Source organism: Zalophus californianus, chromosome 1 (assembly GCF_009762305.2).
Source record: "Zalophus californianus isolate mZalCal1 chromosome 1, mZalCal1.pri.v2, whole genome shotgun sequence".
NCBI classification, from domain to species: Eukaryota; Metazoa; Chordata; class Mammalia; order Carnivora; family Otariidae; genus Zalophus; species Zalophus californianus.
In genome coordinates, this window is record NC_045595.1 from 63,177,245 (window position 1) to 63,204,651 (window position 27,407).

The 27,407-nt window shown below is 38.5% G+C and overlaps 1 long non-coding RNA gene across 1 annotated transcript in view; it reads left to right on the top strand.

The window, feature by feature from the left end:
- Positions 1-1,545: 1,545 nt before the first annotated feature.
- LOC113918696 overlaps positions 1,546-27,407 on the top strand; it is a 34,626-nt gene continuing 8,764 nt past the window's right edge. The window contains exons 1-3 of the long non-coding RNA XR_003518658.2: positions 1,546-1,592; positions 7,308-7,433; positions 11,570-11,638. This is a non-coding gene — a long non-coding RNA (uncharacterized LOC113918696). The remainder of the gene's footprint in view (positions 1,593-7,307; positions 7,434-11,569; positions 11,639-27,407) is intronic.

The window sequence follows — 27,407 nt, forward strand, 5'->3', positions numbered from 1 at the left end:
AGTGGGAGACAAACCATAAGAGACTCTTAATCTTGGGAAACAAACTGAGGGTTGCTGGAGTGGAGGGGGGTGGGAGGGATGGGGTGGCTCGTTGATGGACATTGGGGAGGGTATATGCTATGGTGAGTGCTGTGAATTTTGTAAAAGTGATGAATCACAGACCTGTACCCCTGAAACAAATAATACAGTAGGAAGGGAAAAATGAAGGGGGGGGGAATCAGAGGGGGGAGACGAACCATGAGAGACTATGGACTCTGAGAAACAAACTGAGGGTTCTAGAGGGGAGGGGGGTGGGGAGATGGGTTAGCCTGGTGATGGGTATTAAAGAGGGCACATATTGAACGGAGCACTGGGTGTTATATGCAAACAATGAATCATGGAACACTAAATCAATAAAGAAGGAAAGAAAGAAAGAAAGAAAGAGAAAGAAAGAAAGAAAAAGAAAGAAAGAAAGAAAGAAAGAAAGAAAGAAAGAAAGAAAGAAAGAAAGAAAGAAAGAAAGAAAGAAAGAAGAAAGAAGAAAGAAAGAAAGAAAGAAGAAAGAAAGATCATAGATACCTAAAAAAGAGCAAGTTTTTTTGTCAGAATTGATGTAAGACATAAAATTGCAATACAGTTCTTTAACTACTAAAGACGAAAGTGTTTGTAAATACTTCTGTCATTCTGAGACATTAATTTTCTTAGTTAAATAACTATTTTCATTATGTACATACATATCAGTTCATTACAATAAATACGTCTACAAGGCTTTATCGACATTCTTTTGATCATTTTTCATAATTGGAAGTTATGTTTTGTTATGTCTTGAAAAACGGTCCATATTTCAGGTTTTTTTTCTCTTATTCCGTTTTCTTTCATTAATTGTCATACGCACTCAGACATGATGAGGGCCCATCCTCCCCTGAGAGAAAGTTTAAGTCTAGGACTTTGAGTTTAACATGGCATACGAAGGAGCCACAATGGTAATTCACATTTTTTCTTAATATTTTCTCTTACCTTCCCTTCGTTATCATCATGAATAATATGCTTAGGCTGTGGAGTAGTAGCAACCAATCTGTTGCAAAATGAGAAGACAATTGTCATTTATTCTAAAGGTGCTTATACTTAATTGAGGAGCGGACAGATTTTAAGCAAGGGAATGAGAGAAATCAGAGTTACATTTTTGGAAATGTTATCTGGCCATGCTATCCAGGTGGAGTCCCATCAGGCCTCCGCAGACTGGCCCAGGCCTTGCTCTGGTCTATGGGCCACCACCACAACCCCTGCCTCCTCTCTCCATTTTTCTTCATGAACACATCAGGGTAAATGGACAGTTAGACATTTCCCCAAACATGTCAAACTCTCTCTTCCTGGAGTACCCCTTTCTGCACTTGGCAGTCATGTTTCAGGTTTATTTCACCTGTCACCTCTTGGGGGAGCCCCACCAATCTGGCTTCCCCAGCCGGGACAATACCCACTGTGAGGGCGGTTGCTTTCCTCTCTTCTATCACACTGTGTCATAGACATCTGTTGCTTGTCCTTCTCCTTGTGGGCGTGTAGCCCAGCTGATGGCAGGAGACTCATTCATGTGGCCAGCTCAGTGCCTGCTCATGGTAGGTTCTGTAAGTGAACTAGAGAATGAATATGGTGAGAGTCCAGGTAAGGCCCCCAGTCTGGATGCAAGAGTATACAGATTTGACTTTGGAGACAATGGGAATGTGTGGATTAGAGACTGTCTGATTTTTCGGAGGTGGAGTCATAGCCACCCCTGACTGGATGTCATGCCGCAACACAGGAAAGAACAAAAGAGCCAGAAGCTTTGGCCTGCTTCAGAAGACTGTGTGTGCTAGGAGTGGAAATATGGGGGCAGAAATAACTGTAGGGTGGTTTTATAGGAGTTGAATTTAATAAAGCAAATAGTACTGCAAGTATTTAAGATAGGTTTGACTTTTTTCTATGAAGCTTCTTTCTTCTGCTGAACCGAAATTTTCAATGTGTAATTTAAAACCAGCTTGATACAAAATTTTCTTCTTTTCTTACTTTAGACTCCTGAATAAATGTGTGTGCTATAAAGGGAGAAATAAAAATTTAAAAGAGTAAACAGTTGAAAAATTAAAATATGAATAATTTACATGCTGTCAGTTATTTTGTTGATTGCTAAATTATGTGTTCATCGAATGCTATGTTTAAATATCTCCTTCAATGTTGCTAGGGGAAACATACTTTTGTACCTGACTTGTGTGTGTAGACTTTATTTTTGTTTATATTGTTCCCACTTTATTTTTTGAAAGAATAATGACTATTATCTTGTCATAAACATAAATGTTCATTTTGTAAAATAAAAATGAAGTAAAATGGGGCACGTCAAAAGGAAAAAATAATGACCCGAAACCCCATTACCTAGGAACAACTGTTTTTAAAACTTGGTAAACATAATTCCAGATATCCTTTTATTGATATATATGGATAGATAGATAGATAGAAGGAGATTTAGATACAGAGATATTGAGAGAGAGGAGAGGTAAAAGATAAGGTTCATAAAACACATGCTATTTTTACTGACAGTATTAAACATAATCCTTCTTTAATTTAGTAGAGATAAATTCACAGTGAAATTAAAGGAGCCAGTGATCTTTTAATTCTCAAGTCGCTTAGACTAAATTTTATATTTAAATGAATTCAGTGCCAACTACCAGTCCTTGTTTTACTCTTCTTTCCTTTTGTGTATATTGATAGATTTCTTTACAATAATTTTTATAAAAGAGGCTCACAAGTGCGGTCTTTTCTAAGTTACTGCATACTAGAGAATGTCTGTTTATTGCTTTTATACTTTCTACTTGAAGGTATACTTGTGGAGTACTTTTCTCTCAGAACATTTGAACTACTTGTCTACTGTTTTCTGGCTTTGATAGTATTACTTTGGATAAATCTGAGATCAACTCTTGTTTTTTGTTTTTTTTTTTGGTCTGTTTGTTTGTTTGTTTTCCTTCTGCAATGCTGGTTTGATATTTCCCTTTTAGCTATTGTGTTTTGAACTACAACTCACATATAGAAAAATCCACAACACACAAAAGGAGTGCTTATGTGTCCCTTACCCAGATCAAGAAATAGAATGTTGACTATCCACTGCCTTCTCTGGATTCACAAAATTCTTAGAAGAAAAGTGGCTTCTCATGGAGGGCTCACTTCCATGTATTTTTTACTTTCCTCAAATCTTGTGATAGTAATTCTTACCGCTTGCTGAAAAGTCTGCTTTTCAGTGCCTTCCAGAATATTTTTGAAAAGCATTACGTTCAGCTTTTCCACTAGTTGCCTTCCACGGAAGGGTTGTTCTGAATTACAGAGGCCCCCGTTAGGAGAAGCTGAACTCCCCAGGAGGGTTCTGTAACTTTGAATTTCAATGATTTTGGATATGATTATGGTTTCATTGTTATTTATTTATTTGTTTTGAGGGGAGGGAAAGTCATTGTCCTTTTCACCTGCAAATTCAATTCTTTCTTTACATCTGGAAATTTTTTTCTTCTTCTGTTTGTTCTGTATCCATTACCATCTCTAATAATAAATTTTAAAAATCAGCATCTTATTGAAGTGTTGCATATATACAAAACAGTTCTCAAGTTTTAAGTGTCTAATGTCATGAATTTTCACCAACTGAGCACATCCATGTAATACTCGGTTTAAGAAATTCAACCTCTCCAAAAGCCTGTCTTGTGACTCTGCCTACTCCTGGTCCTCTCCAAAATTAGCCACGATTTTAACTTCCAACAGCATAGATTAGCTATATTTGATTGTGAACTTTGTATAAATGGAATCACATGGTATATAATTTTTGTTTCATCTTTTACTCAACAGTACATAAGTGAGTTCCATCCTTGTTGCTGTTATGTGGTTGTTTATTTTGTATGGGTACAGCATGGTACTCCATTTATGACTATATCACAATTTATTAACCTCTGTTTGGTGGACTTTGGAGTGTTTCCAGTTTGGGGCTGTTGTGAATGATGCTGTTAAAAATATTCTAGCACATGTCTTTTAGTGAACATGTTTATATATTTCTTTTGTATACTTTCCTAAGAGTGGGATTGCTGGGTCATAGAATAGACATGTGTGTAGCTTTACAGATATTGTGAAGCAGTTTTCCAAAGTGGTTGTAGTACCAATTTACACACCCACCAGCTGCATATGCTATGAGAATTCCAGTTTTCCCACAACATTACCTTCATTTGGTGATAGTTCTTTCTTTCTTTTTTTTTTTTTCATTTTAGCCATCCTGGTGAATGAGTTTTTAACCAACTTTATTAATTTCTTTCTAGTTTGTGTTCTGGATTTCTAAGGGCTTTAAGTCTGTATCCCTTAGTACAAGACCTCTTTTTATCTGGACCTTGGTACCCCATCCTGATTGTTGAAATAGTGGCAAACACATTTCTAAGTGGCATATTTTCCCTTTTCACTATATATCTAAAGTTCTCTTTATAGGTTTCTCTAATAGTTGTGTGTGCACATGTGTGCATGTGTGTGTGTGTGTGTGTGTGTGATTAAGGATCATGATGCAACTTCCCTTCCAAGGAAACTCAACCTGTAGTTTCTGACTTCTTTTTCTAAGACAGCCTGGGGAAATGGCAAGCAACACTGCAGTTTGCACAGAGGACAGAGCATTTTGTTGGGTCATTCTAGAAATACTGATCACTCAGTATCATTAAATGAACTTTAAGTGCACTATTTTCTTTGATTCAAATTTGATCTAAAAAAATTGCTGGTAAGAGCAGAGTGTCAATGTCAGAGTTTGAATCCACACCGTTGCAAATGCCTCTCATTTTCTTTCTGTGCCTCTTCTACCATTGAGTACTTTGATTTCCCAAATACTGAGGTGCATAGGGCTGTGCATAGTACCATTTTATACCTTCTTGTTAACCTTCACAGAGGAGCTGTGTATACAAGACACAACTAAGCTATAGAGAGAGCCTGTTCGAGGCTCCGAAGAGCTGTGTAATGATTATCCTATGGCTCCTTCTCAAACGGAAAGAATGTCTCCCAAAGGCAAATAATCAGTTTTCTCTTTGGCAAATCTGGGAATCCTGGGGTTGTACAATGTCAGGAGATTGCTGCTTGATTGTTCCTTGGTTGAAAATGACTCTGGCTATTTATATTTTCCTACATTAATGTTACTTTCAAAGCTCACTCATTGCTGATACTGCTACTGATCATAGTAACAATAAAGAAGAGTCTACCAAGTTTTTGCTCTGCTTTTTTTTTATAAGTAGCAAAATTTATATAGTGATCTCATTCATGCCTGAAACAAGGACTATTATTGACTGTCGTGACTCAAGATTTCATTCATGGAGGTTCCCTTTCAGAGGTAATTTTGAGTGATGGACTTTGAAGATGGGGAATCATAAATTCTCACTATCTTGGTCTCTGTGTGAAGGAAATGTCCCATCGTCCAAGACTAGAGAGGAGGTAAAACTTTTCATTACCTATTTTAGTTACTTGAATTCTAGTTCACTTTTACCTGACCTACCTATGTTGTTCTATCTTGGTCCCTTAAGGCAAGATGGAGAAATAGGCTCTGTGGAGAGATTGATGGATTCATTGTAGGTCAGTGCTTTGGTAGCATCCTGGTGTACGGACATTGAGCTTGAAATATTTGAGTCCTCTAACTGATGTGCAAATGTTCCCCTGGAGTTTTTATGTTAAATACCCTATGAAATTTCTTATAAGTCCTAGAGACCTGTACCAGCAATCTCTCTTGACACTCCTCGGAGGTGGGAATGGGGGTGCCAATGGCCTCATTGGCCTGACACTCTAAATAGCCATGGGTAGCAGAATGGATGAGGGAAATGGCCATGTGCATTTCCTGTGTAGGCCCAGCTTTATCATGCGATGTCTGTTGTTGTTGTTTAAGATGTATTTATTTATTTGAGAGAGAGTACCCATGAGCAGGGGGAGGAACAGAGGGAGAAGCAGACTCCCTGCTGAGTGGGGAGACCGACACGGGGCTTCATCCTAGGACCCTTAGATCATGAACTGAGTCAGACTCTTAACCGAATGAGCCCAGGTGCCCCTCAAACTGACCCCCATGTCTCAAAGCTGAGAGAAAACTACATGTCAGGATTGTCCAGGGCCTGAGGCTCAAGGAAGCAAGAAGGGCTTTGTCTAGCTCTGAGTGGGCTCTGTGTAACTTCAGAAGAGGGATGAGAACACAAACACAGGGAGCAAATCAAGTTTTGTGTGAAACATTTGGCAATGTCATTGTCTGCACTTTTGATATATGGCGTTGCTGCTCACAACCTCACTGGGAAAAGGACAAAGGAGAGTGTCTTCGGCTACTGTCCTGGAAAAAACACAACCCCTTCTTCCTCCAGGGCCTGTTAGCCAGGTAGGATTAGGGAACACACATGTGACTTCCCATTCCTTTCTATTTTGTGAATATGGGTGTCAGGGAGCCATAAAAATCTGCTGAGGGAGAAAGCAATGCATCTAAACCTCTTTAGTGGGTTGGTTTTATTGTGCTTTGATGAGACCTGCATGGAACACCTGTGCCTCATTCAGTCTTTGTTTATCATATTTCTTAGTTTTCATATTGACTACATTGTGTACATAATAAAACAATTAAGACAAAAGAGACTGGTATGTAAAATGGTTCTTGATAGAGTATTTAGGGGACGTTTAGGAACTAGGCCATAGTAGGATGATAACACCCTCCAGCTGCCAAGAGCATGAAGCAGGCGAGATGGACCAGTGCCAATGTGTGTCCTCTTGTAGACTGTCAGGTCACCTGTCGACAAGGTCACAGTGGACTGCATGGGAGCAATAACCCTCAGGAGGCCACAGGTGTGTGAGGATGGCTCTTTACTTGTGATGCTCTCTCCCTAGATGCCCATTTCCATCTGAAATGTATTTAAGCATTTTTTCTTCCTGATACCCATGACTCTAGGTTGATTGAACAGGTGAGCCCAACTTGCAGACCATTAAAGGCAGAGGAGAGGATGCCCAAGAAATGCAAATGCTTCCTAATGAGGGCAGTGAATTAAACTCACTTTCAAAAACCTGTGTGAATATCCCAGGGCCGTTATTAAAATGTTGTCCTTTAAATGAGACATATTTTTATACTTTGCTGGAGAAAAAAATCATATAGTTCTTTTGTATCTAATTTTGAATAAATGAGTGGAGAGCAAGTGTGTTCTAGCTGCTAGTCTCTTTACTGTTATGGATAACTGGACTCCTCTCAGGAAGGGAAGAGAATTCCTCCATGGAATAGTGAATTCCCAAACAGCATGTTTCAGTAACACATTTCAGAGAGCTCAGATTTTGCCTCTTCTCTTTGGCAGGGCATGATCTTTGCTACTCTTGCTAAAAACAGAAGATTGATCCAGCCCGGTCACCAGGAGCAGGCAATGGGCCAGGACCCTCTTTGGTCCCCACCTCTGATGAATTAGCTAGCTCACTTGGAATAGGTGAGAGGGGTCATTTGGAGGGGAGGGTTATGTGGGGCTTAGGAAGTCCAGAGAGGTAGCCAGCATGAGCCTTTAAACATGAAGGAAGTATTCTGAGATCCTGAAAGGAGTTGATAGAAATATCACAGCACTGCTATAAATTTGATTATTCAAAGACTCAGGCAAGCTGTAATTGTTTGCTCAAATATTACTATAGAGACTGATATGGATAAGGATATAAAACAACATTCTGCAGTTCCTGGAAGTGTTACCCTGTCATTAATTAAGTCTTGATTTCATCCTTTTATTTAAATTAGCTTTCACCTGTCCTCTTGAATCTTTTGATCTCGTATCCCCATGCTACCTAGATGCCTCTGCCTTCAGAGAAAATATAATAGTGCACCATATTTTATGGGTTCTGGCTATGGGGCTGCTATGTGGCACTGCAACTCTTGAGATCCAGTTCCATTTTTTTTTCCTGGACTTTTTTTTCTTGGTCTGTTGTGGTCAACTTTTGGTCTCTTCAGCTTCAGATGCACACATGTCACATGCTTGCACACACACACAAATGCACAACTGCACACATACATGCGTGTTCACTCCCATTCTGAATTTAATTGGCATTTCCCACATTTTAAAATTGTCTTGCAGGATAAGGAAGGAAAAAGATAGTTAGGAACATTAAATCTGTTATGTAAATGTGAAAGACACTAGAATAACATGAAATCCAACTGCATGAGTTTACCAGTAGGCACCCCTCAACAAAATGAAAGAATGAAGCTTACAAACCTGTCAGAATGATTAACGTAAAAAAGACAAGAAACAACAAGTATTAGAGAGGATGTGGAGAAAAGGGAACCCGTGTGCACTTGTAAATTGGTGCAGCCCCTATGGAAGACAGTATGGAGGTTCCTCAAAAAATTAAAAAAAAACTACCATATGATCCAGTAATTCCACTACTGGAATTATACTCAAAGAAAATGGAAACACTAATTTGAAGAGATACATGCACCTCTATGTTTATTGCAGCATTATTTACAATAGCCAAGACATGGAAGCAAGCAAAGTGTCCATCAATAAACAAATGGATAAAGATGTGGCATATATATATAATGGAATATTGCTCAGATATAAAAAAAGAATGAAATCTTGCCATTTGCTACAATATAGATGGATCCAGGGGATATTATGCTAAGTGAAATAAGTGAGAGAAAGACAAATACCATATGATTTCACTTATATTTGGAATCTAAAAAGCAAACAAACAAACAAGCAAACAAAACAGAAACAAATTCATAAATACAGAAAACAAACTGGTGGGGAGATTGGCAAAATAGGTGAAGGGGATTAAGAGCTACAAACTTCCAGTTCTAAAATAAATTAAGTCACAGATATGGAAAGTACAGCATAGGAAATATAGTCAATAATATTGTAATAATTTTGTATGATGACAGATTGTAACTACACTTTTCATGGTGATAATTGTGTGATGTATAGAATTGTCAAATCACTATGTCATATACCTAAAACTAATATGAAATTGCATGACAACTATAATTCAATTAAAACAAAACAAAAGCTTAAAAATGAGGGGATGAAGATATATGTAATTTTAAACAGAAGGAATCAGGTTAATATCAGGAGAAGTAAAATTACATGAAAATATTAAATGTAAAAAAGGGAATAGTTTAAATTGCTAATGGTAAAATACAAATAAAAATATAATAATCATAAAATTTTAGGTAACGGATTATAAAAATATATAAATTAAAAAAGAGAAGTTAAAAACTCAAGGAAATAGCAGGAAGCAATACTTTAAATATTGAATCAATAACAGAATGTAGAGAAATCAATAATAAGATTGTGGGACTTTATTTATGGTTATATTTGGAATTGTGTCCTCTCCAAGGAAGAAGCAAATGAAAATATGAATAGAAATTAATATGTATAAAAATAATATAAATGATAAACACTAGAGACTTTGTTCTTCTTTCTTTCTTTCTTTCTTTCTTTCTTTCTTTCTTTCTTTCTTTCTTTCTTTTTCTTTCTTTCTTTCTTTGAATCAAGGCCAATAAAAGAGACAAAACTCTCATAAAGGTGATCAGGGAAATAAAAAGAAATAGCTATACACTTTTTTAGAAATGATCAAGGGAGTGTAATTAAATAGTCATTTATATATGCTTATATACACATAGCAGAAAAAGTAGAATTCTTTATCAATGCATGCCAATACAGATAAATACATGGATGAAAGAATAATTTTACGGGACAATATAAAAAACAACTATTTATAGGAGAAATATGGAAAAACTGAATAGAACCTGAAAGAAATTATGAGAAACATCTAAAAATAACCACTGGAAAAATGTCAGACCCATATGGTTTGAGGAATGAGTTCTTTCAAACAATTTTAGAACACAAAATTCTTGTGCCACTTGAAATATTTAAGCACAAAAAGGCAAGTTTCTCCTTTCTTTTACTTATTGTTAGCATAACTGTACAGAACTGCAGAGAAATCTTTCTTAGAAATAGAAATGCAAAATTCTAAATGTATGATGGCTGCATGAAACCAAGTATATTAAAGAAATTATGTGCTATGAGTAAGTAAGTTTTATTCCAGGAGTTTAATGATGGCTCATTGATAAAAATATATATATTATGATAATCCATTATGTTAGTAACAGAAAAAAGAATGACTATTCCTGATGTAAAGTTATAGTAAAATAGGACTTGAAGAATAGTTCTTGTATGTAATGAAAACATATGTGACCGAAACATGTGCATCATGCTTAAAATGCAGACATTAGAGCCATTCTCATTACAAGTTAAGATTGTCTGCTCTCCCCATTATACCACAACTGATCTAACGTATAGTAAAGTGCTTTAAATCAACAGGATAAAGCATAGAAATTTGTAAATATTATTGGGAAAACTGACTGTGAAAAATAAAACACTCAGGGAAACAAATTTAAGGAGGATGCAAAGTCTTTTGTATGCATAACTCTTAAGCAGACAAAGGATGTCAAGGTGAAAAAAAATGAAACTATTAGCATACATGGAAAATATAATCACTTATTTATGTTAGTTTGGAGTAAACAAGAACTTTACAACCATGGTGGAAATCATAAAAGAAAATTTAAAAGGAAATAAAGTCACCTTAAGTTAAAAGAAAAATGAAAACTGGGTAAATATTTGTGAACAAAATGACAGGTGCAAGGTTAATATCTTTTATTTAAGGTATTTTAAATTTAATTTTTGAAGAGCTCTTACAAATCAATAAATAGATAAATGTCCTTAAAGAAAACAGGCAGCTATAAAAAATGAAACACAAGTTGTCAGGAAACAAAACAACAATGACTTATCACTAATCTTATAAGTGAAGCAAAATTTGGTTTTGGAAAAGGTGACTGAGTGAATGAAAGATAATCAATTAGGGCAGTAGACAGAGTGGTAATTCAGATGCAGGCTCTCGAATAGGACTATTTGAGTTAAAACACTTCTCTCCCACTAACTGCTAATCTCAGTCTACCTCTCAGTACTCACAGCCAACATTTATAAATTAACAGGGGTAGCCTTTATTCAATCACTGGTTGAAGTAAATATGAAAGCCACACCCATCTGAAACTTACCCAAGCCCATCTAAGTGTTGTATCTGGCTGTCCCACTATTTATATCTGTCACCCCCCATTTATATCTTTCTTTCTAACTGTATTTTTATGTCTCTGTTAAGAAAGCCTAGGTAGGTGGAGAGAAAGAGACAGAATTATGTTCAAAGATAGTGCAGTAGTTAAAACTTGTGCAATTTTAAGTCTAAATTTTTAGCAAGAATAGTTAAGCAAAAATATATAACATCTATAATCAAATTAATAAAACTTAATTAAAAAAATGACAAATAGTGTGGTGGAGGCAGTTTGTTGGCCTGTGTATTCGTTGTCCAGGCAATCAATATTCACTCCCATACTAGGTAAACCCTGAAATCTCAGTGGCTTAGGAAGATTAAAGTTTATTTTTTGCTCATGTCACAGCTAGATGTAACCATGCCATATGGAACATATGGCCTCTAAGGTTGCCATAGCAAGGGAAGAAAGTATGTTGGAGGGTTACTTTGGATTTTTTTAGTGGCTTATATCATTTTTTGCCCCCATTCCTTTGGTTAGAACTTAGCCAGATAGCCTAACCTGACTGCAAAGGAGATTGGGAAATGGAGAGAAGCCCATGAAGATCTGGTGAGCATGACTGGTCTCCGTCTTTGACAGAGTATGACTGGGACCAAGGTCTTCAAGACGATACCGTTGCACTGTTAACTTTTAAGAACCTTCTTCAGAGTTTGTTCTATTGTAGTAATGCCTTTGCAGTAATACCTTCATGTGGGAATTGGTTGGAGAGTATCAAACTCACTCCACCCTTTTCATAAAAGGTTGTCAATCTGGAATAATAATAGTACTACTACTACTACTACTACTACTACTACTACTACTACTACTACTAGTAATACCCAGAGTAGACCTGCATTCTAGATCAGAGAATTAAAAAAAAAAAGAAAGAAAAAGAAAAAGTAGGCTTTCCTTTTTTTCCCAAATTTTTATTTAAATTCTAGTTAGTTAACATATAGTGTAATACTGGTTTCAAAAAGTCTGATTTCCAATTCTTACCTAAAGATTGGTTGAAATAAGGACTATATGGAAACAGGTGTGTGGGAGTTCTTGAAAATTTTATAATTCTTGGATCAAGCAAGACAAATCTACATGCTCTGTAGATCCTCTATATTATTCCCTCCTCTACCCCTTCATTACCTCTCTCTCTCTCCCTACCACTCCAGACTGCTTTGAGAGGACTGCACTTTGGTTTCATGTCATGAGAGGTCCTAATGAAATCCATCACTGCATTTGCAATTGGGTTACTATGTACACTATCTCTCAGTGGTCCATATATGGACCTCCAAGTGAGAACTTTCTTTCAATACTGAGTTTTAGGAAAAGCTTGACTTATTTTGAAGGATGCTATATTGTATTCATTTAGTTATTTGTCTTCATACTTTCTCTTTTGCTTTGACACCCAGGGAGCTCAGTCAAATTGTTGGTTTAACTAGCACAGCTAGGACATTAAGGGCTACAAATATGGACTGCACTGCTCTCTCTCCCATGCTGATCTTTCATTTAGATTTATGTTTCTGAGTCCTGAATTTTTGTTTTTATTTCTGTTTCAGTATTGTGATATGTGTTTTAAAGTCACCTTAATTCCCATATGCTAAATTTGCTCTGGAGAATCAGTCAGCCCAGAAACTTCCGGGAATGACTGTTGGAAGAGATTTAAAAAAAAATTTTTTTTATTGTTATGTTAATCACCATACATTACATCATTAGTTCTTGATATAGTGTTCCATGATTCATTGTTTGTGCATAACACCCAGTGCTCCACGCGGAACGTGCCCTCCTTAATACCCATCACCAGGCTAACCCATCCCCCTCCGCCCCTCCCCTCTAGAACCCTTAGTTTGTTTTTCAGAGTCCATTGTCTCTCATGGTTCGTCTGCCCCTCCGACTTACTTCCCTTCATTCTTCCCCTCATGCTATCTTCTTCTTTTTCTTTTTTCTTAACATATCTTGCATTATTTGTTTCAGAAGTACAGATCCGTGATTCAACAGTCTTGCACAATTCACAGTGCTTACCATAGCACATACCCTCCCCAATGTCTATCACCCAGCCACCCCATCCCTCCCACCCCCCACCACTCAGCAACACTCAGTTTGTTTCCTGAGATTAAGAATTCCTCATATCAGTGAGGTCATATGATACATGTCTTTCTCTGATTGACTTATTTCACTCAGTATAACACCCTCCAGTTCCATCCACGTCGTTGCAAGTGGCAAGATCTCATTCCTTTTGATGGCTGCATAATTGTCCATTGTGTATACATACCACCTCTTCTTTATCCATTCATCTGTCGATGGACATCTTGGCTCTTTCCACAGTTTGGGTATTGTGGACATTGCTGCTATAAACATTGGGGTGCACGTACCCCTTCGGATCCCTACATTTGTATCTTTGTGGTAAATACCCAGGAGTGCAATTGCTGGATCGTATGGTAGCTCTATTTTCAACTGTTTGAGGAACCTCCATACTGTTTCCCAGAGTGGCTACACCAGCTTGCATTCCCACCAACAGTGTAGGAGGGTTCCCCTTTCTCCGCATCCCTGCCAACATCTGTTGTTTCCTGACTTGTTAATTTTAGCCATTCTGATGGGTGTGAGGTGGTATCTCATTGAGGTTTTGATTTGGATTTCCCTGATGCCGAGCGATGTTGAGCACTTTTTCATGTGTCTGTTGGCCATTTGGATGTCTTCTTTGGAAAAATGTCTGTTCATGTCTTCTGCCCATTTCTTGATTGGATTATTTGTTCTTTGGGTGTTGAGTTTGATAAGTTCTTTATAGATTTTGGATACTAGCCCTTTATCTGATATATCATTTGCAAATATTTCCTCCCATTCTGTCGGTTGTCTTTAGGTTTTGTGGACTGTTTATTTGCTGTGCAAAAGCTTTTTATCTTGATGAAATCCCAATAGTTCATATTTGTCCTTGCTTCCCTTGCCTTTGGCGATGTTTCTAGGAAGAAGTTGCTGCGGCTGAGGTCGAAGAGGTTGCTGCCTGTGTTCTCCTTTAGGATTCTGATGGACTCCTGTCTCACGTTTAGGTCTTTCAACCATTTGGAGTCTATTTTTGTGTGTGGTGTAAGGAAACGGTCCAGTTTCAATCTTCTGCATGTGGCTGTCCAATTTTCCCAACACCATTTGTTGAAGAGAGTGTCTTTTTTCCATTGGACATTCTTTCCTGCTTTGTCGAAGATGAGTTGACCATAGAGTTGAGGGTCCATTTCTGGGCTCTCTATTCTGTTCCATTGATCTAGGTGTCTGTTTTTGTGCCAGTACCATACTGTCTTGATGATGACAGCTTTGTAATAGAGCTGGAAGTCCGGAGTTGTGATGCCACCAGCTTTGCGTTTCTTCTTTAACATTCCTCTGGCTATTCGGGGTCTCTTCTGGTTCCATACAAATTTTAGGATTATTTGTTCCAGTTCTTTGAAAAAAGTGGATGGTATTTTGATGGGGATTGCATTGAATGTGTAGATTGCTCTAGGTAGCATTGACATCTTCACAATGTTTGTTCTTCCAATCCATGAGCATGGAACGTTTTTCCATTTCTTTGTGTCTTCTTCAATTTCTTTCATGAGTATTTTATAGTTTTCTGAGTACAGATCCTTTGCCTCTTTGGTTAAATTTATTCCTAGGTATCTTATGGTTTTGGGTGCAATTGTAAATGGGATTGACTCCTTAATTTCTCTCTCTTCTGTCTTGTTGTTGGTGTATAGGAACGCCACTGATTTCTGTGTATTGATTTTATATCTTGCTACGTTACTGAATTCCTGTATGAGTTCTAGCAGTTTTGGGGTGGAGTCTTTTGGGTTTTCCACATACAGTATCATATCATCTGCAAAGAGTGAGAGTTTGACTTCCTCTTTGCCGATTTGGATGCCTTTGATTTCTTTTTGTTTTCTGATTGCTGTGGCTAGGACTTCTAATACTATGTTGAATAGCAGTGGTGAGAGTGGACAACCCTGCCGTGTTCCTGACCTTAGGGGAAAAAGCTGAGAGCTTTTCCCCATTGAGAATGATATTGGCTGTAGGTTTTTCATAGATGGCTTTTATGATATTGAGGTATGTACCCTCTGTCCCTATACTCTGAAGAGTTTTGATCAAGAATGGATGCTGTACTTTGTCAAATGCTTTTTCTGCATCTGTTGAGAGGATCATATGATTCTTGTTCTTTCTCTTGTTAATGTATTGTATCACGTTGATTGATTTGTGGATGTTGAACCAGCCTTGCAGCCCAGGGATAAATCCCACTTGGTCATGGTGAATAATCCTTTTAATATACAGTTGGACCTTATTGGCTAGTAGTTTGGTGAGAATTTTGGCATCCATGTTCATCAAGGATATTGGTCTGTAGTTCTCCTTTTTGATGGGGTCTTTGTGTGGTTTTGGGATCAAGGTAATGCTGGCCTCATAAAATGAGTTTGGAAGTTTTCCTTCCATTTCTATTTTTTGGAACAGTTTCAGGAGAATAGGTATTAATTCTTCTTTAAATGTCTGATAGAATTCCCCTGGGAAGCCATCTGGCCCTGGGCTTTTGTTTGTGGGGAGATTTTTGATGACTGCTTCAATTTCCTTAGTGGTTATAGGTCTGTTCAGGTTTTCTCTTTCTTCCTGGTTCAATTTTGGTAGTTGATACATCTCTAGGAATGCACCCATTTCTTCCAGGTTCTCTAATTTGCTGGCATAGAGTTGCTCATAATATGTTCTTCAATTGTTTGTATGTCTTTGGTGTTGGTTGTGATCTCTCCTCTTTCATTCATGATTTTGTGGATTTGGGTCATTTCTCTTTTCTTTTGGATAAGTCTGGCCAGGGGTTTATCAATCTTGTGAATTCTTTCAAAGAACCAGCTCCTAGTTTCGTTGATCTGTTCTACTGTTCTTTTGGTTTCTAGTTCATTGATTTCTGCTCTGATCTTTATGATTTCTCTTCTCCTGCTGGGTTTAGGCTTTCTTTGCTGTTTTTTTCTCAGCTCCTTTAGGTGTAGGGTTAGGTTGTGTATTTGAGACCTTTCTTGTTTCTTGAGAAAGGCTTGTATTGCTATATACTTTCCTCTCAGGACTGCCTTAGCTGTATCCCAAAGCTTTTGAACAGTTGTGTTTTCATTTTCATTGGTTTCCATGAATTTTTTTTAATTCTTCTTTAATTTCCTGGTTGACCCATTCATTCTTTAGTAGGATGCTCTTTAGCCTCCATGTATTTGAGTTCTTTCCGACTTTCCTCTTGTGATTGAGTTCTAGTTTCAAAGCATTGTGGTCTGAAAATATGCAGGGAATAATCCCAATCTTTTGGTACCGGTTGAGACCTGATTTGTGACCTAGGATGTGATCAATTCTGGGGAATGTTCCATGGGCACTAGAGAAGAATGTGTATTCCGTTGCTTTGGGATAGACTGTTCTGAATATGTCTGTGAAGTCCATTTGGTCCAGTGTGTCATTTAAAGTCTTTATTTCCTTGTTGATCTTTTGCTTAGATGATCTGTCCATTTCAGTGAGGGGGGTGTTAAAGTCGCCCACTATTATTGTATTGCTCTCAATGTGTTTCTTTGCTTTTGTTATTAATAGCTTTATATAATTGGCTGCTCCCATGTTAGGGGCATAGGTATTTACAATTGTTAGATCTTCTTGTTGGATAGACCCTTTAAGTAGGATATAGTGTCCTTCCTCATCTCTTATTACAGTCTTTGGTTTAAATTCTAATTTGTCTGATATAAGGATTGCCACCCCAGCTTTCTTTTGGTGTCCATTAGCATGGTAAATGGTTTTCCACCCCTCACTTTCAATCTGGGGGTGTCTTAGCGTCTAATATGAGTCTCTTGCAGACAGCATATTGATGGGTCTTGTTTTTTCATCCAATCTGATAGCCTGTGTCTTTTGATTGGGGCATTTCGCCCATTTACATTCAGGGTAACTATTGAAAGGTATGAATTTAGTGCCATTGTATGGCCTGTAAGGTGACTGTTACTGTACGTTGTCTGTATTCCTTTCTGATCTCTGCTGCTTTTTGTCTCTCTCTTTGCTTAGAGGACCCCTTTCCATATTTCTTGGAGGGCTGGTTTCTTGTTTGCAAATTCCTTTAGTTTTTGTTTGTCCTGGAAGCTTTTTATCTCTCCTTCTATTTTCCATGACAGCCTAGCTGGATATAGTATTCTTGGCTGCATATTTTTCTCGTTTAGTGCTCTGAAGATATCATGCCAGTCCTTTCTGGCCTGCCAGGTCTCTGTGGATAGGTCTGTTGCCAATCTAATGTTTCTACCATTGTAGGTTACATATCTCTTCTCCCCAGCTGCTTTCAGGATTTTCTCTTTGTCTCTGAGACTCGTAAGTTTTACTATTTACTATTAGATGTCGGGGTGTTGACCTATTTTTATTGATTTTGAGAGGGGTTCTCTGTGCCTCCTGGATTTTGATGCCTGTTTCCTTCCTCACATTAGGGAAGTTCTCTGCTATTATATGCTCCAATATACCTTCTGCCCCCACTCTCTTTTTCTTCTTTTTCTGGGATCCCAATTATTCTAATGTTGTTTTGTCTTATCGTGTCGCTTATCTCTTGAATTCTGCCCTTGTGATCCTGTAGTTGTTTCTCTCTCTTTTTCTCAGCCTCTTTATTTTCCCTCATTTCGTCTTCTATATCACTGATTCTCTCTTCTGCCTCATTTATTCTAGCAGTTAGTGCCCCCATTTTTTATTGCACCTCATTAATAGCCTTTTCGATTTCGACTTGGTTAGATTTTATTTCTTTTATTTCTCCAGAAAGGTTTCTCTAATAATGTCCACGCTTTTTTCAAGCCCAGCTAGTATCTTTAAAGTCATGATTCTGAACTCTAGGTCCAACATTGTACTAATGTCCGTATTGAGTAGGTCCCTGGCTGACGGTACTATCTCTTGTTCTTTTTGTTGAGGTGATTTTTTTCGTCTTGTCATTTTTTCCAGAGGAAATAGATGAATGAGAGAACAAAATGCTAACAGGTTAACAACGTCTCCAGCAAATATACTCTATACAAATCAGAAAAGACCTGAAACCAGGGGAAAAGAAAGGGAAAGAAAGAAAAAGAAAAAGATTAGAAACAAAAACAGAACAATACAAAAAAACCCGAATATGATCAAATATGATCAGGCTAGTGCATAGATCAGTGCCACACACTAGATTTTGGGCATATTTTGGTCTGTTAGAAAAAAGTGCTTCCTAAAATTTTAAAGGAAGAAAGACTTATATATGTACAAAATAAGGGTTGATACAATGAAGGGATGGAAGATGACTGTAAAGATGAAAATTATAAAAGATTTTATATAAGGAATTGATACGATAAGAAGTTGTTTGAGAAAAGAAAGAAGATTTAAAAAAAAAGGGAGAGAATGTGATCAGGCGGGAGACTAGAACAAAGCCATACACTCGTGATTTAGGGTATATTTTGATCTGTTAGAAGAAACTGTATCTCAAAATTTTAAAGAGAGAACAACTTATATATATATATGCCAAAAATAAGGGTAACTACTATGAAGGGATAAAATATGACTCTAAAAATGAAAAATAAAAAATGTTTTTTAAAAAAAGGGGTTGATAAGATGTTGGTTGAAAAAGGGAAAAAGAGAAATGAAAAAAAAGTTAAAAAAATTAACTTTGAAAAACTAATGAATCATGGTAAAAAAAAGCCATGAATTCTATGTGCAGTATTCCGCAAGCGCTGGAGTTTCCCCCTTTCTCCTTGATCGGTAAACTTGGTCTTGGCGGGCTATTCGTGCTGATCTTCTGGGGGAGGGGCCTGTTGCCATGGTTCTGAAATGTCTTTGCCGGAGGAGGAATTGCCCCGCCCTTGTCGGTCCCAGCTAAGCAAGCTGCTTGGGTTTGCTCTCAGGAGATTTTGTTCTCTGCAAGCTTTCTGTACGGCTTTGGAGGACGACAGTGAAAATGGAGGCCTCCCAATCTCCGCCGCAGAGGAGGCAAGAACTCGGGGCTCCGCTCCTCAGTGTGCTCCCAGAGAAAAGCAGCCAGTCACTCCCGTGTCCCCGGTCTCCGGCCGCACTCCGTGCTCACCTGGCCTGTGACCAAGCGTTTCTATCTCTAGCATCCGACCCCATGTGGAGTCTCCAAACCCAGCAGATCCCCGCGGTGCGCTCCCGTGCCACTCCTCCCGGGGGGAGGAAGGGGAGTCTCCCCGGATCTGCCGCTTATTGGGTCCCTGCTGGAGGAGCAGTGGCCCGACTGAGCCGCAGATCACAGTTTATGGCAACCCCGAGCTGAGAGCCCGCACCTCGGCTCCGTCCCTGCAGCCGGCTTCCCCGTTCCAATACCTGGGAGTTCTGCCGCACTCAGGCACCCCTGGTCTTTCTGTGACCCCGAGGGTCCTGAGACCACACTGTCCCGTGAGGGTTCCACCTCCCGCTTAGCCACTGGAGCGATGTCCCTCCGCGGAGCCGACTTCTAAAAGTTCCGATTTTGTGCTCCGCGGCTCTATCACTTGCCAGAAGCGGCTGACGGAGGCCCCCTCCCCCGCCATCTATCCTCCCGAATATCGCCTCGGATTCACTTCTCCGCACGTCCTACCTTCCAGTAAGTGGTCGCTTCTCTGTTCAGAGAGTTGTTGCTACTCTCCTCTTCGATCTTCTGTTGAGTTCGTAGGTGTTCAGAATGGTTTGATCCCTATTCAGCTGAATTCCTGAGACCAGACGAAATCCAGGTCTCCTACTCCTCCTGGAAGAGATTTTTGATATAGGAAGTTGGGGCTCATTTGCTTTTGAGGCTAAATTTTACAGAAAAGTATCAATTTCTTGTATGTTAATGCATGCATAGTTTATTAAAGAGCAGGCTTGTAAGATAGGATATTTATGGAAAGTAAAGAAAAATATGACAGCCAAATTAATAAGGAACAAAAATAAATTATAGAGAGTCCTTTTAGGGTTCACAAAAGGTTTTGCATTCTTTTGTTCTAGAGGTCATACTTCCTATCTCATTTATGTATTGCTTCACTAATGGGTGGGGAAATCAAGTACCTTGACTAGGCTGTTAATATCACTATAAAGATAATATTCATGAGTGAATCAAATCGGATTTGCCCATTTCTCAGAATATTGAATGTGATAGAGCAGTATTAGATTATAGACTATGACCTGGTTTCCAAGGCAACAACATCCGTTACCTTATTATTTCCCACGTTACCCAGTTTAACTGCCCTATCCCTTTTATCACCCCTCCCCCTCATTAAACACTTACCAGATCTTTTTCTGTTGCTATATAGGCAGTATAATAGCTTTCACAGCTGCTTGCTGAATGTAATGGGAAAACACACATATACACACAGTTTGGGAGTGTGTGTGGAGAGAAATTTCAGCAGTATTTCAGGATCAAGGGATGCAAGTGGCAGGTATGTGTTCTATATATATACACATACAGTGCATCCCCCGGCACATTTTGCACAGAAATATGCCCTGTTTTGGTGCCTAGAGCTGCCATGTGTGTCGATTTGATGGAGTCTGAGTTCTCCTGACAGTGTGACAGGCTATTAATCATATGTGACCAAAATAGCACACAGAGGAGGGCACTCCTGTTTCTTTCCTTCCCTGGGTGGGAAAGGGTAATTTGCTGAAACTCCTTCTCTTTGCATCCGTTCTGGTTTTTTTGTCTTTGTGTCATCCTTCATCCTTGTTAGAGGACTTCTCGTTTAGAACTGCGAAATTGGTGTATTGTCTTGGGTGGGTGAGGTCATGTGGACCAAGTCAATGGAGTAGAGACAACGTAAAAAAAGATGCTTGTTTCACATTGACTTATTTCCTCCTAAGACCCACTGAGAAAATCATATGGCTTCATAATTATTATCTTAATGGCTTTGTCTTACTTAAGAGAATAAAATAGGTAATATTGAAGTTTTAAATAATTTTCTAAAAATAATTTTTTATTTTTATGTTAATCACCATACATTACATCATTAGTTTTTGATGTAGTGCTCCATGATTCATTGTTTGTGCATAACACCCAGTGCTCCACGAGGAACGTGCCCTCCTTAATACCCATCACCAGGCTAACCCATCCCCCCCCCAGAACCCTCAGTTTGTTTTTCAGAGTCCATCGTCTCTCATGGTTCATCTCCCCCTCGGACTTACTCCCTTCATTCTTCCTCTCCTGCTATCTTCTTTTTTTTTCTTAACATATATTGCATTATTTGTTTCAGAAGTACAGATCTGTGATTCATCAGTCTTATACAATTCAAGGCACTCACCATAGCACATACCCTCCCCAATGTCTATCACCCAGCCACCCCATCCCTCCCACCCCCCACCACTCAGCAACACTCAGTTTGTTTCCTGAGATTAAGAATTCCTCATATCAGTGAGGTCATATGATACATGTCTTTCTCTGATTGACTTATTTCACTCAGCATAACACCCTCCAGTTCCATCCACATCGTTGCAAGTGGCAAGATCTCATTCCTTTTGATGGCTGCATAATAGTCCATTGTGTATACATACCACCTCTTCTTTATCCATTCATCTGTCGATGGACATCTTGGCTCTTTCCACAGTTTGGGTATTGTGGACATTGCTGCTATAAACATTGGGGTGCACGTACCCCTTCGGATCCCTACATTTGTATCTTTGTGGTAAATACCCAGTAGTGCAATTGCTGGATCGTATGGTAGCTCTATTTTCAACTGTTTGAGGAACCTCCATACTGTTTCCCAGAGTGGCTACACCAGCTTGCATTCCCACCAACAGTGTAGGAGGGTTCCCCTTTCTCCGCATCCCTGCCAACATCTGTTGTTTCCTGACTTGTTAATTTTAGCCATTCTGATGGGTGTGAGGTGGTATCTCATTGAGGTTTTGATTTGGATTTCCCTGATGCCGAGCGATGTTGAGCACTTTTTCATGTGTCTGTTGGCCATTTGGATGTCTTCTTTGGAAAAATGTCTGTTCATGTCTTCTGCCCATTTCTTGATTGGATTATTTGTTCTTTGGGTGTTGAGTTTGATAAGTTCTTTATAGATTTTGGATACTAGCCCTTTGTCTGATATATCATTTGCAAATATTTCCTCCCATTCTGTCGGTTGTCTTTAGGTTTTGTGGACTGTTTATTTGCTGTGCAAAAGCTTTTTATCTTGATGAAATCCCAATAGTTCATATTTGTCCTTGCTTCCCTTGCCTTTGACGATGTTTCTAGGAAGAAGTTGCTGCGGCTGAGGTCGAAGAGGTTGCTGCCTGTGTTCTCCTTTAGGATTCTGATGGACTCCTGTCTCACGTTTAGGTCTTTCAACCATTTGGAGTCTATTTTTGTGTGTGGTGTAAGGAAATGGTCCAGTTTCATTCTTCTGCATGTGGCTGTCCAATTTTCCCAACACCATTTGTTGAAGAGAGTGTCTTTTTTCCATTGGGCTTTCTTTCCTGCTTTGTCGAAGATGAGTTGACCATAGAGTTGAGGGTCCGTTTCTGGGCTCTCTATTCTGTTCCATTGATCTAGGTGTCTGTTTTTGTGCCAGTACCATACTGTCTTGATGACGACAGCTTTGTAATAGAGCTGGAAGTCCAGAATTGTGATGCCACCAGCTTTGCGTTTCTTTTTCAACATTCCTCTGGCTATTCGGGGTCTCTTCTGGTTCCATACAAATTTTAGGGTTATTTGTTCCAGTTCTTTGAAAATCAAAGTGGATGGCATTTTGATGGGGATTGCATTGAATGTGTAGATTGCTCTAGGTAGCATTGACATCTTCACAATGTTTGTTCTTCCAATCCATGAGCATGGAACGTTTTTCCATTTCTTTGTGTCTTCTTCAATTTCTTTCATGAGTATTTTATAGTTTTCTGAGTACAGATCCTTTGCCTCTTTGGTTAAATTTATTCCTAGGTATCTTATGGTTTTGGGGGCAATTGTATATAGGATCGACTCCTTGATTTGTCTCTCTTCTGTCTTGTTGTTGGTGTATAGGAACGCCACTGATTTCTGTGCATTGATTTTACATCCTGCTACTTTACTGAATTCCTGTATGAGGTCTAGCAATTTTGGGGTGGAGTCTTTTGGGTTTTCCACATACAGTATCATATCATCTGCAAAGAGTGAGAGTTTGGCTTCCTCTTTGCCGATTTGGATGACTTTGATTTCTTTTTGTTGTCTGATGGCTGTGGCTAGGACTTCTAATACTATGTCGAATAGCAGTGGTGAGAGTGGGCATCCCTGCCGCATTCCTGACCTTAGGGGAAAAGCTGAGAGCTTTTCCCCATTGAGAATGATATTGGCTGTAGGTTTTTCATAGATGGCTTTTATGATATTGAGGTATGTACCCTCTATCCCTATACTCTGAAGAGTTTTGATCAAGAATGGATGCTGTACTTTGTCAAATGCTTCTTCTGCATCTGTTGAGAGGATCATATGATTCTTGTTCTTTCTCTTGTTAATGTATTGTATCACGTTGATTGATTTGCGGATGTTGAACCAACCTTGCAGCCCAGGGATAAATCCCACTTGGTCATGGTGAATAATCCTTTTAATGTACTGTTGGATCCTATTGGCTAGTAGTTTGGTGAGAATTTTTGCATCCATATTCATCAAGGATATTGGTCTGTAGTTCTCCTTTTTGATGGGGTCTTTGTCTGGTTTTGGGATCAAGGTAATGGTGGCCTATAAAACGAGTTTGGAAGTTTTCCTTCCATTTCCATTTTTTGGAACAGTTTCAGGAGAATAGGTATTAATTGTTCTTTAAATGTTTGATAGAATTCTCCTGGGAAGCCATCTGGCCCTGGGCTTTTGTTTGTTGGGAGATTTTTGATGACTGCTTCAATTTCCTTAGTGGTTATAGGTCTGTTCAGGTTTTCTATTTCTTCCTGGTTCAATTTTGGTAGTTGATACATCTCTAGGAATGCACCCATTTCTTCCAGGTTCTCTAATTTGCTGGCATAGAGTTGCTCATAATATGTTCTTATAATTGTTTGTATGTCTTTGGTGTTGGTTGTGATTTCTCCTCTTTCATTCATGATTTTGTGGATTTGGGTCATTTCTCTTTTCTTTTGGATAAGTCTGGCCAGGGGTTTATCAATCTTGTGAATTCTTTCAAAGAACCAGCTCCTAGTTTCGTTGATCTGTTCTACTGTTCTTTTGGTTTCTAGTTCATTGATTTCTGCTCTGATCTTTATTATTTCTCTTCTCCTGCTGGGTTTAGGCTTTCTTTGCTGTTTTTTTCTCAGCTCCTTTAGGTGTAGGGTTAGGTTGTGTATTTGAGACCTTTCTTGTTTCTTGAGAAAGGCTTGTATTGCTATATACTTTCCTCTCAGGACTGCCTTTGCTGTATCCCAAAGCTTTTGAACAGTTGTGTTTTCATTTTCATTGGTTTCCATGAATTTTTTTTAATTCTTCTTTAATTTCCTGGTTGATCCATTCATTCTTTAGTAGGATGCTCTTTAGCCTCCATGTATTTGAGTTCTTTCCGACTTTCCTCTTGTGATTGAGTTCTAGTTTCAAAGCATTGTGGTCTGAAAATATGCAGGGAATAATCTCAATCTTTTGGTACCGGTTGAGACCTGATTTGTGACCTAGGATGTGATCTATTCTGGAGAATGTTCCATGGGCACTAGAGAAGAATGTGTATTCTGTTGCTTTGGGATGGAATGTTCTGAATATGTCTGTGAAGTCCATTTGGTCCAGCGTGTCATTTAAAGTCTTTATTTCCTTGTTGATCTTTTGCTTTGATGATCTGTCCATTTCAGTCAGGGGGTTGTTAAAGTCCCCCACTTACTGTATTGTTGTCAATGTGTTTCTTTGCTTTTGTTATTAATTGGCTTATATAATTGGCTGTTCCCATGTTAGGGGCATAGATATTTACAATTGTTAGATCTTCTTGTTGGATAGACCCTTTAAGTAAGATATAGTGTCCTTCCTCATCTCTTATTACAGTCTTTGGTTTATAATCTAATTTGTCTGATATAAGGTTTGCCACCCCAGCTTTCTTTTGGTGTCCATTAGCATGGTAAATGGTTTTCCACCCCCTCAATTTCAATGTGGGGATGTCTTTGGTTCTAAAATGAGTCTCTTGCAGACAGCATATTGATGGGTCTTGTTTTTTCATCCAATCTGATAGCCTGTGTCTTTTGATTGGGACAATTAGCCCATTTACAATCAGGGTAACTATTGAAAGGTATGAATTTAGTGCCATTGTATTGCCTGTAAGGTGACTGTTACTGTACGTTGTCTGTGTTCCTTTCTGATCTATGCTGATCTATGCTGCTTTTAGGCTCTCTCTTTGCTTAGAGGACCCCTTTCAATAGTTCTTGTAGGACTGGTTTTGTGTTTGCAAATTCCTTTAGTTTTTGTTTGTCCTGGAAGCTTTTTATCTCTCCTTCAATTTTCAATGAGAGCCTAGCTGGATATAGTATTCTTGGCTGCATATTTTTCTCGTTTAGTGCTCTGAAGATATCATCCCAGTCCTTTCTGGCCTGCCAGGTCTCTGTGCAATCTAATGTTTGCCAATCTAATGTTTCTACCATTGTAGGTTACATATCTCTTCTCCTGAGCTGCTTTAAGGATTTTCTCTTTGTCTCTGAGACTAGTAGTTTTAGAGTAGTAATAATAGTAAGTTTTACTATTAGATGTCGGGGTGTTAACCTATTTCTATTGATTTTGAGAAGGGCTCTCTGTGTCTCCTGGATTTTGATGCCTGTTTCCTTCCCCACATTAGGGAAGTTCTCTGCTATTATTTCCTCCAATATACCTTCTGCCCCTCTCTCTCTTTCTTCTTCTTCTGGGATCCCAATTATTCTAATGTTGTTTCGTCTTATCGTAACGCTTATCTCTCGAATTCTGCCCTCGTGATCCCGTAGTTGTTTCTCTCTCTTTTTCTCAGCCTCTTTATTCTCCATCATTTGGTCTTCTATATCGCTGATTCTCTCTCCTGCCTTTTAGTTAGTGCCCCATTTTTGATTGCACCTCATCAATAACCTTTTTGATTTCGACTTGGTTAGATTTTAGTTCTTTTATTTCTCCAGAAAGGGTTTCTCTAATAACTTCCACACTTTTTCAAGCCCAGCTAGTATCTTTAAAGTCATGATTCTGAACTCTAGGTCCAACATCGTACTAATGTCAGTATTGAGTAGGTCCCTGGCAGACAGTACTACCTCTTGTTCTTTTTGCTGAGGTGATTTTTTTCGTCTTGTCATTTTGTCCAGAGGAGAATAGATGAATGAGAGAACAGAATGCTAACAGGTTAACAACGTCTCCAGCAAATATACTCTATACAAATCAGAAAAGACCTGAAACCAGGGGACAAGAAATGGAAAGAAAGAAGAAAGAGAAAAAAAAGGAGAAAGAAAAAGATAAAAACAAACAAAAACAGAACAAAACAGAAAAAAAACCCCAGAATATGATCAAATATGATCAGGCTAGTGCATAGATCCAGTGCCACACACTAGATTTTGGGCATATTTTGGTCTGTTAGAAGAAAGTGCCTGCTAAAATTTTAAAGGAAGAAAGACTTATATATGTACAAAATAAGCATTGACACAATGAAGGGATGGAAGATGGCTGTAAAGTTGAAAATTATAAAAGATTTTATAAAAGGAATTGATAAGATAAGGAGTTGTTTTTAAAAAGAAAGAAGATTTAAATAAAAAAAGAAAGAAGAAAAGAAAAGAAAAAAAAAAAGGGAGAGAATGTGATCAGGCAGGAGACTAGAACAAAGCCATACACTAGTCATTTAGGGTATATTTTGATCTGTTAGAAGAAACTGTATCTCAAAATTTTAAAGAGAGAACAACTTTATATATATATATATATATATATATATATATATATATATGCCAAAAATAAAGGTAACTACTATGCTGGGATAAAAATATGACTCTAAAAATGAAAAATAAAAAATGTTTTTTTTAAAAAGGGATTGATAAGATGATGGTTGAAAAAGGGAAAAAAATTTAAAAAAAGTTAAAAAAATTAACTTTAAAAAACTAATGAATTATGGTAAAAGCCATGAATTCTATGTGCAGTATTCCCCTAGCGCTGGAGTTCTCCCGTTCTCCTTGATCAGTAAACTTGGTCTTGGCTTGCTGGCTGTTTGTGCTGATCTTCGGGGGGAGGGGCCTGTTGCCGTGGTTCCCAAATATCTTTGCCGGAGGCGGAATTGCCCCGCCCTTGTGAGTCCAGGCTAAGCAAGCTGCTCGGGTTTGCTCTCAGGAGATTTTGTTCCCTGCAAGCTCTTGGTACAGATTTGGAGGACCAGGGTGAAAATGGTGGCCTCCCAATCTCCACCCGGAGTTGCTGAGAACTCGGGACCCTGCTCCTCAGTGCGCCCCTAGAGAAAAGAAGTCACTCCCGTCTCCCTGGTCTCTGGCTGCACTCTGTGCTCACCCGGCCTGTGACCGAGCATTTCTGTCT